This window comes from Pistacia vera, unplaced genomic scaffold (genome assembly GCF_008641045.1).
Source record: "Pistacia vera cultivar Batoury unplaced genomic scaffold, PisVer_v2 Contig227, whole genome shotgun sequence".
NCBI classification, from domain to species: domain Eukaryota; kingdom Viridiplantae; phylum Streptophyta; class Magnoliopsida; order Sapindales; family Anacardiaceae; genus Pistacia; species Pistacia vera.
The window spans coordinates 922,009-935,304 of NW_022196032.1; the positions used below are offsets into that span (position 1 = coordinate 922,009).

The 13,296-nt window shown below is 39.4% G+C and overlaps 1 pseudogene; it reads left to right on the forward strand.

The window, feature by feature from the left end:
• The first annotated feature begins 6,099 nt into the window (after window positions 1-6,099).
• LOC116130952 lies at window positions 6,100-12,928 on the forward strand (annotated as a pseudogene).
• The last annotated feature ends 368 nt before the right edge of the window (window positions 12,929-13,296 follow it).

Below are 13,296 nucleotides of genomic sequence, written 5' to 3' on the forward strand. Positions count from 1 at the left end.
GGTGGATTGATTCGTGCTGGGTTGGATCAGTATCTATGAGCAGACCTTACCAGAGGGGATGCGTTTTCCCATTCCTCGGTTGGTGCGTGAGTTGTTGAGCCACTACGGTATTGCCCCGAGCCAATTGATGCCGAACGTGTGGCGACTGCTCATGTCCATCGAATGTGTATGTGCACAGCTCCGTATAGAATTCAGGGCTGTGGATCTACTCTACTCTACTCATGTTATTTGAAGGAGCACGATAAGGAGAGAGGTAGGTACCACTTTATGTTAGAAAACGACCCATTGAGGCAGCGGAAAAAAATAATAATAACAACACAGATCGTTCCATAGAACCAAGATTAGGGCACAAATTTTACAGTTTATATCAAAACAAGAATCTGCAGAAAATTAGTTTAGAGTTTAAGAAATCATACGCACGTTTAGAGGCTCCTCCAACTTTGTCTTTAAACGTATTTTGCTACCGACCTAAGTGTAAGATCGAACCGATGTAGTCCACACAAAGATAACCGCAAGGAACTAAAGAGGGATTTGCTAGATCCTCTTTAGTCTTAAGAAACAAAGAAGAAAATGAAGAGTATTTGATTTTTCAATCAAAACTAAAATTGGTGTGGGAGAGAGTGTTTTAGGGCCGTGGGTTTTTCTTTTCAATGAAAAGAATGAATGAATAATATCTACTCACTTTTTCAATTAAAACTTTTCTTTTATAGTGATATTTTAATTGCCCTATTCCCATATGGAATAGGCTTGGGCTCCAACCCAAATACTGTTTAAATGATTGTGTGAAGAGAATGTCCCTTACAGCCTTTAGGGCGTTTATATCAAATACACTTAATATCTTTCATGACTGAATAATACTTTTATTAATTGAAGGATGAATGAGAAAACTCAACTGGAGTAAAATAGTCTCACAAAGCTAAGGGAAATAGATAGGCCCACCTTGTCCCCCATTGTAAATAATTACTAGGTGCAACTAGTGGTAAAGTGTAATGACTCTCTCTCTAGCTAGTATACTCGTAAAATAAATAGTAAAACTCACTTATGCACATACATCATGGCATTCATATTATTTAGAATTAGTTTCTCCAATTGTGCTTACGTGTTAGTAAGTGAGAAACAAGAATAGAGAGATAGAACAGAAAAGGAATAGAGAAAGAACAGAGAAGAAGAGAGAAGTGTGATGTAAGGAAAGAATTCAGAATATGAGCAACGGAGATAGAAGGGTAGGGTTTACTTACTAAGCAATTAGTACTCACCCTGTTGTTTTCAATGTTTTTGCAGGTAGTAGATGAGATTCGATCGCTTGGGATGTCAAGATGCGGAAGGGTCGGGCAACACTGTCGAGCTTCTTGAGAAATTTATTTACACTATGTATAGTTTTGTATATATAAAGAAAAATTGGGCCCATTATTTTATCTCATCTACATGTATATTTTCGTAATATTTCTATTTTACCCCTAATGAAAATTTAAGGTATTTTCTTCACACTTGTTCAAAATACCTTTAACAAAATTCAACTAAGGGTATTAGGGAATACGTAAAACTACGTACCGCGATGTGGGCGTTACATAGAGTCGAGCTTATTGGTTTAAGAAATTATCGGCTTTTAAATGGGTTGCGTTCCATTGTTGGTGATGTTCTTGCCCTCTGATGTTTGCAATTGATACGCTCCTTTCTTGATGACCTTGATGATTTTGTAAGGGCCTTCCCATGTAGGGTTGAGCTTGCCAGCTCCTAGTACTCTTGTGTCCAGGAACACTTTACGTTAGACTCAATCGCAGACTTTGAAGACTCTGGCTCAGACATTTATGTTGTAGTGCCGAGCCATTTTTTGCTGGTATATGATGTTGCAGATAACGCTTAATCCCTTAATTCATAAGTAGTGTCAAGATTGTGGCAAAGTTGTTGCTTGTTGGTGTCTCCATTCATCCATTGGAGTCGAACAAATGAAATTGTCATTTCTGCTAGAATGACAGCTTCCGAACCATAGGCCAAGGAAAAGAGGGTTTCTTTTGTAGATGACCGTATCATGGTGCAATAGGATCATAGCACCCCAAAAAGCTCATCTACCTAAGCACCCTTTGCCTTTTGCAATCTCTTTTTCAATGTTTGGAAAATGGTTTTGTTTGAGGACTCGGTTTGTCCATTCTCTTGGGGTAGCGCGGCATGGAGAAGCTTAACTTAATCCCCCATATTTTGCAGAAGTCTTGGAAGCCTGAATGATAAATTAGGAGCCATTGTCGATTACTATTTCCTTTAACAAGCCAAACTGATAGATCACATTCTTCCACACAAAGCTTTTTACTTCACAATCTCTGACTTGAGCGAAGGTTTCTGCTTCTATCTATTTGGTGAAGTAATCGGTGACCGCGAGCATGTACACCCTTTGGCCTAGTGCGGTTGGTAGCTTTCCTACAGTGTTCATCCCTCACTTTATGAATGGCCAAGGTATGAGGATAAAGTTGAGTCGTTCTAGAGGTAGGTGTGATACTTCGACAAAACATTGGCAGTTGTCACACTTCTTAGCATACTTAGCCGAGTTCAAGTGCATGGTGGGCCAATAGTTGCCAACTGTCAATGCTCTATTGGCGAGGCTCTGTCCCTCAATGTGATTATCGCACTCGTCTTCGTGGAGTTCTACGAGTACGCACTTTACTTCTTCAGGGGTGATACAAGGTCCTAAGAACGATCTCCTAAGAAGTCAGCCTTCATATATGATGAACCGTGCTGCTTTAGCTTTGAGTCATCGTGCCTTATTATTATTTTTTTTTGTGGGGAGTTTATCGTTTTTTAAATAATGGAGGATTGGTGTCATCCATGACTTGTTTAGGCTAATTGGAGCCACTTCTGTTGAACCAGAAGCAATTGCTAATGCTTGTAGGTGTACTAAGAGAATCGTTGTTGGATGTTGAGTCTTCAAGGCCGAGTCAAGATTTGCAAAGGTGTCTGCATGTGAGTTTTCGGTCCTTGGGACCTGGGTGATTGTGAATCCTTCAAATGATGATTACAACTCTTTGGCTAAGTTTAGATACGAAGTCATCTTGGTGTCTCGTGCCTGATAAGACCCTTGGAGTTGATTCACAACCTGCTGTGAGTCGAATTTCACCTCTATCTTTTTTATCCCCATTCCTTTGGTGTGTGAGAGCCCAACGATCAGTTCTTCATATTCAGCCTCATTGTTAGTTGTCTTAAAGCCACACTAAATAGCTTGTTGCAGAGTATCTCATTCTCTGGAGATGAGCACTAGTCCCAATCCACTGTCATTGACATTGCTTAAGCCATCCACTATAAGATCCACTTGAAGGGTGCATGATCAGTCAAACATAAGAGTTTCCTCTTCTCTTGAACAGAAGTGCTAAGTGCGAAGTCGGCAATGGAATTCAGCTAGCATTTAAGATTTGATTGCAGTGCAGGGTTGGAATGAGACATCAAATTCACTCAGTTCCACCGCCCATTAGATGAGCTGACCCGAGAGATCTGGCTTGTGGAGTATCTTTTTCAATAGGTAAGAGGTCAAAATTATGTTCCAACATTCTTTAGGCCGAACAACATTACTTTGTAGTAGTAGATGTCTTGTTCAGTGATGAAGACAGTCTTCTCTTGATCGTTCGGATGCATCAATATCTGGTTGTAATCAGAGAAGGCATCTATGAAGCTTAGTAGTTCATTTCTGGCGGTGGCATTCACTAGCATGTCTATGTGGGGGAGTGGGAAAAAGTCCTTGGGACAAGCCTTGATCATGTCAGTAAAGTCAATGCAGACTTTTCTTTTCTCGTTCTTCTTCTTCATTACCATTACATTCGCCAACTAGTCTAGATAATAGACTTCCCGAATTAAGCCGTTGCTAAGTAGTTTCTCTACCTCCTCATTAATCACCTTGTTTCTCTTTGGGGCGAATCTTCTTCTTTTTTATCTCATAGAAGGGTAGTCCAAGTCAGCATTCAATCAGTGTATAATAGCTTCAAAGTTGATCCCTGTTATGTCAGAGTGAGATCAAGCGAAACAATCTTGGTTCTCCTTCAAAAAATCGATGAGCTTTCTTCGGACATCAGGTGAAAGTTGGGCTCCTACTTGTGTCTTTTGGTTCAAAAAATCTGGGTGAATTTGGACCTCATCCAACTTCTTCATAGCTGGTCGGTCCGACTCTACTCTTCTAACTATAGCAGTTTGTAGTTGTTACATGGTGCCACGATTTGTCTTGAAAGTATTTTGATAATAATCTCTAGAAGCCTTCTGATCTCCTTTTATCTTTTTGATGCCCCACTCAGTTGGGAACTTGACAGTCTAGTAGAAAGTTGAGAGAATAGCCCGCATGCCATGAATTCACAACTAACCAAGGATCGCATTGTAGGGGGAGGGGGCATCTAATATCATGAAGGTGGTTTGATGCTTGATCCCTTTCGACATAGACCGCTAGGGTAATTTCTCCGATAGTGTACTTTTGCTTCGAGCTGAATCCTACAAGGAGAGTCGGGCGACGGTTGATGTTAACCTTATCCAATCCCATCACCTTGAATTCTTTAAGGAACATAATGTTTGCTAAGGAGCCAGGGTTTATTAAGATTCTTTTGACAATGATGTTGGCAATCTTGAGGGTAATCATGAAGTGCATCATGGTGGAGATTAAGAAGTGTTGTTGCCTCATTATTCATAAACTTTATAGTCAGGTTGGTGGCTTTTTATAGTATTGGTCTTGAATGTTGGAACCTGGTTAGTTGCGGCCTGTGCATGGTGCTTTACTGATGAGTAGCTTACCCCGCTGACTTCTGATCCGCCTAAGATAACACCATACATTTCATCCATTGAAGGGACTTTTGGTGGAAAAGTGATTTGGCGATCTTTGTTCGTCATTGTGCTCTCTTGTCTGACAAAAATTCACGAAGATGTCTCCTTTTCAGTAGCTTGACTACCTCGAGGTGAAGTGCAATATAATCAGCGGTATTATGGTTGTGGTCTCCATGAAATTCACACCATTTGGTGGTATTCTGCTTTGCTCTAGGGTGTTTTAATTTGGCCGGCCATTTAACCACGTTTTCCATTTCTTTCATCACGACTACTACTTCCACCGGTTCTATGTTAAGGTTGTAATCGGACAACTTGTACTTGGGTGGTGTGTTGGGCATTGGCTCATTGTGCCAAGCAAAAGGGCGATCTAGTTGGCGTCTGTTGTTTAGTACAAAAACTCTTCTTACTGCATAAGGCTCTACTGGTCTTATGTCATGATGTTTGTTAGGACGCCGAGAGCAGCAGTTATCGTATGCGTTTTGCTTGGCTCTATGAACTTCATCTTCCTCCCACCTTATCTCAATCCAAGCATGGGCCAATACATCCTCCATGGTGTTACAGTTAAACTTGGTAAGTTCCTTGTATAGCCCTCTGTCTGGGAGTAGGCCTTTCCTGAAGGCGTCAACTGCAGTCTCTTGATTGTAGTACGGGATCGAGACTTTCTCAAGGTTGAAGCATCCCATATAATCTTGAAGGGGCTCATTATGGTGTTGTTGGATCCAGTAAAGGTCGCTAGATAATTTCTCTAGTTTTTCACTACTAGCAAATTACTTCACAAAGGTGTCCGTGAGTTGAGCGAATGAAACAATGGAGTGATTGGGGAGGTTGGTGTACCACTGGAGTTTCAGTCCTATTAGGTTGGAACCAAAGCTTTTGCACATGCACACCTCATGGAGATCTCTTGGTATGGCGGTAGTGAACATTCTTTGCTTGTAGGAGGCTATATGGTCATCTAGGTCAGTGGTTCCGTCATACAGCTTCATATTGGGGAAGATGGATTTGCTGGGCATATCTGAAAAGGCAATGGCATCTACGAATGGTGACTCGGCATAACTTTAGGGTTGACTCTTTTTTTGGGTTGCTGACACTCCTGGGATTCGTTGGATCATGACTTCCATTTCGGCTAGTCGTTTGGTTAGTGTTTGTTCAAGGGTGGTTGGTGTAGGGGCATTGAGTTTCTGGAGGAATTGGAAGAGTACTCTTTGGGTTGATGTGAATGGCCATGTCGAGCGGTATGGTTTGGGGAGTGGTGTTGGTTAGCAACTGCATAAGGTGTGTTAGTTAAAGTGTAAAAAGAGCGTTTAAGTGTTGGGAATGGGCGATTTGGGTATGTGTCTCGGTGGTTGGATGAATGGAAAGGTGTACATCCTCTTCTCGGGTTGGCTCGAGCATGGTCGAGGTAGTGGTTGGATCTATATGGGTGTAGGTGCCAGTAAAGGTGTCACTATCTGGGATGAGGAACAGTTGCCTAGGTTGGATGGGGGGTAGAGAGGTGGATGCATGATGCTGGTTGAATGACCAATCTAAAGAGTAGAATTGGCTTACCTTATCCTGGAGAACTCTATTTTTGGCGCAAATGGTAGCATTTTAAGGCTTGGTACTTATTGTTGCTTTCATGCACCAATGCGGTGAGGGCTTCGATTTGAGCCGCAACATCTAGTGTTGAACTTTCCGTATGATTAGCCATGGCGGCTAAATGGAAGGGAGAGAGCTGAACAACATGTCGTTTTGGATCGAATGATTGACAAGGCCCCACGATGGGCGCCAAATTGTAATAAATAAAATTTACAATTGAATTTGAGAAGATAGAATCTTATGGGGCGAGTCACTAACAATCTTGATGGACCTGCGGAGGGTGCCCTTACGACCAAGGGGGAGCTTTAGCAACGTTGGGACATTGGAGTCTGTGGTGAGCTTGAGAATATAGGTACTAGAACTTTGGGGTGATTTCTGAATGAAAATGAGAGGATTTCCCTCTGTTTTTATAGTGAATCCAAGGGGTCTGAATCCTAGTAGGACTGTGAATCCTACTTGATGTGAGAGTTCTCTTTTTGGAAGGAGATTAGATTTCTTGCCTTTATCGGTTCAAGCTTTTCCTCTTTGGGTGAGATCGGGGATCTTGTCAAAAGAGGAATTTGACTAGGATTATGATCCTTTGTTATTGATTGCTGTGAACCCAATTCAGCTTAACTCGTGGGATGACCCAACACATAGAGCAGACAGTTCACAAGGTATTCTAAGTGTGGGCTCAATCGAATTGGGTAGGACCCTGGGTCGTTATAAACTTATGATGTTATTGGATCTCGTCAGGTCCAATACGATTTTTGGCCCATACAATAATGAAGTTAATCTTTTTCCGTAGGTTAAACTTAACAATAATGCTACGGACACCGGGATTTTTACACCGAAATATTGTACCAGCCTACGTGTAAGACATCTCTAATTTTTTTAACAATTTTTTTCTAGTGAACGGCCGTCCATCAAATTTGGACGACCGTTCACTCACGTGGACGCCCGTCCATATTATATGGACGGGTGTCCCCATTTAAAGGATGCCCGTCCATAAATAAAATACAATAAAAAGTTTTTATAAATATTTGGGACGACCATCCATCTTTTATGGACGGCCGTCCATTACTTTTGGACGGGCGTCCATTACGTCCATATTTAAAAAAAAAATTCGGAACATGGATACTGCTTCTTCTTCTTCCTTTCGGAAATGTTCCATTTTCTTTCTCTTGGAATAACGGTGCCATGCAGCTTGGATGAAGCATGCAGCTTGGATGAAGCATGCAGCCCATGTCCTCCACTGTTATGAGTAGAACCTGAAGGTGTGCTGAACCTGTCTACTGTGAAGGCGCCTTAATTGAGTGGCTGCAAATTTTAACTCTTCAGCGACAGAGCAAAAGCCTGAACCTCTCTCATAGCCTTCATCGTCCAGGTAGAGGATGGGAGGTTAATGCTAGATTTGGGTTCCAGTGCCCAGGTCAAAAGCTCCTCGCCACAGAAGTCCCTTATGGAAAAGTAAATTGTTTTGATAGTTAGTTTTTGTTGAAATCCATGTTTATCTGGATATCTTTTTAATTGTTTTTTGTGAATCTGTAGACTTCTCAGTGTCATGTTTGCTTTAGTTGAGTTATTGGCATTGGTTTATGGTTTAGTTTGTAGCGTGTAAAGAGGGATCATGGTTATCTGGAAAAAGTAAATAATAGTGGCTAGAGAGGCGATCAGTTTGGCTTGGCTGAAGAAGAAGAAGAGCGAAGAAGGTAAACATTTCCGAAAGGAAGAAGAAGACGCAGTATCCATGTTTAGAATTTTTTTTTTTTTTTTTTTTTTTTTTTTTTTTTGTTAAGTATGGACGGCGTCCATTACAAATGGACAATGGACGCCCGTCCAAAAGTAATGGACGACCGTCCATATGTTTATGGATGGTCGTCCATTACTTTTGGACGGGCGTCCATTGTCCATTTGTAATGGACGCCGTCCATACTTTTAAAAAAAAAATTATAAAAAAATTTTTATGTATTTTATTTATGAGGGACGCCGTCCATATTATATGGACGGGCGTCCCTGTGTGAGTGAACGGCCGTCCAAATTGATGGACGACCGTTCACTAGAAAAAAAATTATTAAAAAATTAGAGATGTCTTACACATAGGCGTACAATATTTCGGTTGCAAAATCCAGTGTCCGTAGCATATTGTAAACTTAATGAATGTCTTCTAGTGAAGTAGGAATTTCATAAGCTATGATTAATCTTGACTGTAGGATAAACTTAAGGCTACATACTTTGTAGAGTTGGATGAGATAGATACAATATTGTTTTTAAGATTAAACCTTTGGATGTATTACTCAAGAGATCCTGAGTTTGAGTCTCTTACGATTGTTAATAAGGGTAACTATTAGAGCTGTTACCCAGCCGATAGTTTCAAGGGGTTGGGAGATTAGTTAAGGTGCCCGTAAGTTGGCCCGGGCACCCTCTTTCATCCTAACAAAAATAAAAAATAAAAACACTATATGCTTCTGGGGTGCCTTTTCAGATTTATATAATAGAAGAAGATATTGTTAAAAATACTTTTAATAATAGATATAATATATTTACGTAAAGGCTTTCGATTCGAAAATGGCTTAAAAAACGACACTCAATAATGCCCATGGATACCCGGCCAAACGTCTGTATAGAACATGGGCCGTATTCACCCCAATAATAATGAACAATCAGCCCAGCCCAAACTCAATTAGAGAAATTCGGAGACTTGAACTGCACAATTTCGACGAGAAGAAATGGGAACCTGCACTGTGTTAAAGCAAGTAAAAGGTACGTGTTCCTCTGGATCGGGGAATATTGGAGATGATATTGAACAGGAATTAGTAGGAGCAGTAAAAACTACCACGGCTTTGTGGAAATTACAGAGGAAAATGGATGTCAACTTCAAGCAAAAGTGTAGCTGACATGGCCATTAAAGATGGGGAACTAAGAGTTTCATAGTAGCAGGAGAGGTCTCTGGGGACACCCTTGCTCTGTCTCATGTCTGCTCTGAGAATCTGGCTCCTGTTCCTGTCTGTTTCTCCGGTGTTGGGGGTAGCTATGAATGCGGTTTATAATTTAATCTCTCTTGGAAGTTCTATGGAAAATTTTTCTTTTTGGGAATGAAAAGAAAGAATTATTAAGGTATAATGGATGATGCAAGATACTATGATTCATAGGACTTTTGCGTATTAATTTGTTCTTGATAGATAACTTTAATTCAATAAAAAAAGTTGTATTTTTTCTTCAATATAATGTTTCTTTTTTGTGTAAGGTCCATGATGTCCAAGCAAGGATTGAAATCCTTGTTCCCTATGGAGGATATTGCAGTAATGGGAATCTTGGAGTATTGCCTCCTCTTTATAGGTTCAGAGTGAGTACCTTATTGACTTGAATGACTTGTTGTTAATGTGAAGTTTTGTATTGTATTCAGTTCATGAGAAGAAACTCCAATGCATATCTCAATTTGTTTAGAACTTTGAAATATCAGGTGAAGTTGAAGGAAACTATACAGGCTGCTGTTTCGTTTAGGCCTCATGTTGTCGTGACTGTGGATTCCAAGGGGTTCTCTTTCCTCTGCTAAAGGAATTACGCGGTAATATGAGCTGCCATCTTGGAACTGGGATAAATATTTTCTTACTGTTATGTTAAGTATGCTGTAGGACAAACGGGAAATGCTTTTTGCAGCTAGATACAGTCAGCTAAAATCGAATGATGTGGTACACATCCATTATGTAGCACCGTCATTCTGGGCATGGAAAGGGGGTGAAGCAAGACTTAAAAACCTAGCTACCTTTGTCGATCATGTCTTGTGTTACTTCCCAACGAGGAAGTAGTTTGTAGATCAAATGGACTGGCTGCAACCTTTGGGCCACCCTATTGTGGAAGATTGTTTAGAATTGAATTCGTGTGTATCTACGATCTGATTTGGAGTATTTTCTTTTTTTCTCTTTTTCTTGTTTTTAGTAATTTCTTAATAGTGTTCATATAATTCATTAGTGAGATCTTAGAAGTTCCTATTTCAGTTTTAATCTTTACTGAATGTGTTTATTTGAAACTATCATGTCATTGACGTTGTCGGTGTGTGGCTAAACAATATGCGTTCAAATGGTTTTGGAGTCTGGAATTGGTTTAGAAACTGCTATTTTCGTGTTCATACCGAAAGAAAATCTGTGTTCCATTTTTTCTATTCACATTGCTTTGAAAATGGTTGACAACCTTTAATTTGATTTTGATATTCATGCTTTTCAATTGACATCTGGTGTTGTTAGTTTAGCACTACACAGGAAGCATTTTATGTTTAGGGAAAGGAAAAAATGCCTTGTGAATGAAGATAGAAGGAAATTGGAAAGACTTCCGAAATAAATATGCAGTACCTTCAGAGTAATCGAATTGGAGGCCCAATAGCTTTGATTTTATGTGAATAGTGTAATATTCTAAAAAACACTTCATATTGTGAATATGAATTGGTGTTGTACTCTCTTGTCTTGTACCTAATAAATTTTATCTTTGAAAGTGCCACAGTCATGACCTTGCTACCTGGAAGCAGATTACAAGAGGTCACCCGAATGCTTCCGATCTTTGCAAACACTATGGAACAATTAAAGCACTCATTTCCTGAGTTGGTGACAGTCATCCATGTGGCACCTCATCAGCATGGAGGACTACATCAAAAAGTTGTACATAAGTGGCCTGTGCCTGCTATATTGATTCCAGGAGGATCCTCACAACTGAAATATGACGCATTTAGTGTAAGGTCTCCCCATTATCTTTGTTCCAATTATTGATAATGTCACTTTTCAGAAATAGAAAACTGAGGCGGAGTATGGGTTAAGTTCTGATTCCGTGGTTTGCCAGGGAAAGACCTTGTTGTTCTAATCCAGTCGATGTTATTCAACCATAGGTTTTGTGTGATCTGGATTCACAGAAATCAACATGAACAAAGTTCAAACACCAAATAATGTGCAATGCATATTTAATGGTATAACATATTATTGTTAACTTGCGAATTGATGTTGTGCAGGCAAGCAGGGTTGCTTTATGTACTTCAGGAACTGTGCTGTGGAGTCTGCAGCTTGCGCGATTACCTTGTGTTGTTGCTTATCGAGCTCACTTTCTGACTGTGAGTGGTTATCAGATAAAGCAAAGATACCCTACATCTCGCTTCCCAATATTCTCTTGGATTCACCTATAATTCCAGAAGCTCCCCTTAAGCTTGCACCCCTGTAAGCTGGCTTCATTGCTCATTATGATCTTTTTACAAGACAACCATGATTTATCATTTTAATTTCCAAGAATTTGATTGAATAGCTGGTACCTAAAGATGCAAGGCTTAGGGTATGTGTGAATTACTAAAGACAGAAGTGATATTTTAGCATATGTTTAAGTTTTTGTGATGTCTTCAATTTGATATTTGCAGTACTTGTCAATGGAGTATAACAGAATAGTTTCTGAATTGGCACACCTGACTTGAAAGTTATGAATCATTGCAGGGAGTTGATACACCGATGAGGCCCTTCAGGAGAACAGATTGTAGCTGCTGATAAAGTTATCAGACTTCTGTATCCTCCAGAAGAACCATAACCAACTGGAACGGCAGGATCTTGGTTTGACGTTTCCCAATTACACGCCAAGTATGTTAGCAGCATTGGCCATTCTAGCTATGTAAAATAATGAAGACTAATGTGTCAAACACATTATGGCAACTAATCATTGCACTCAGCTGACATTTGTTCCCTAGTTGGAAATTATGTAGATTTGCATTTTTCACAGTTCAGGTCCATATCCTGGAGTTTTTTTTTTTTTTAATTTTTTAGTGGATTTGAGTCCAAATATGCCATGTCAATATATTGATATCAAACAGCTGCAAATTTAGTCAACTAGATTCGTGACCTTATTTTCATCATTGAATTATTAATATTTCTTAGAGAATGCTTAAGTGCTCTAACCCAACTTAAAGATTTTAATGAATCAATCAACATAAATGCTAAACCGGTCAAACTTTGTTTTATTTAATGGGGCAGTTTTTATCAACTCATCTATTCCTACTATTTTGAGATTTTCTATTACTAAGAAATGTATATGAAAGCACTAAATTTGATAAAAATCATATAAATTTCAATTGGCTCCAGCACAACCTAGTCGGCTTACCTTGTTTTGATCTTACATCTTGAAAGGCCATGATTCAATTTGAACGCTATGTGCCTGTAATCTTCCCTCAGTTTTAACAGCCTGAAGACCAGCTCAACTGGAACAAATTAACTTCTTAAAATAGTAAATAGTTGTGTCTTTTAACTCAGTCAACAAATCCCATTGAGCCTATATATCAAATCTTTCTTCAACACAAAACCTCTGTCCAGCATTATATAGAAAGAACAATGGCTTTAACTAGAAGAATAATCATTTTTTCCTTGTGACAATCATTGTTAGCTCATTGTTGATCAAAGATACCAGTGCAGATCACACAGGTGATAAGTGTGATCAAGGAGATGGCAGCCAGTGCAAGAAAGATTCGGAATCTCCGGCGCCGGAACCTTCACAAGGCCAAGCTCCTCCACCAACCAAAGATCCTGACTTTTCAAATCCAGAAGACCACTTTGTAGTATTGGGGCATTAATTAAGATGTTTCTTCATCAACGTTCCAGGCTAAAACTCATTCATAGAGTCATCCAATAACGAACTTCTTAATCTTTTTAAGTTACTATAATCAAATGTGTTTTAAGTATTATTAAACTCTGTGTAATTGTCAAAACTTTTGGAAGCAATTCTGTTTGTTTCTAAAATGTACTAATATAATACGAGCCTAATCTTCTATAATGCATAGTTTCAGATTAAGTTAATATTGGAGGAGGATCTCTTTCAACAACATCCTGAGATGGTTCATAATATTTTCAATTGGATGTAGTTAAGAGTTTGGTATGAAGTCCTTCGTCTTTTTCCTATTAAATATTTTTTAACGTGTTATCTTAATTCATCATTTTAGAT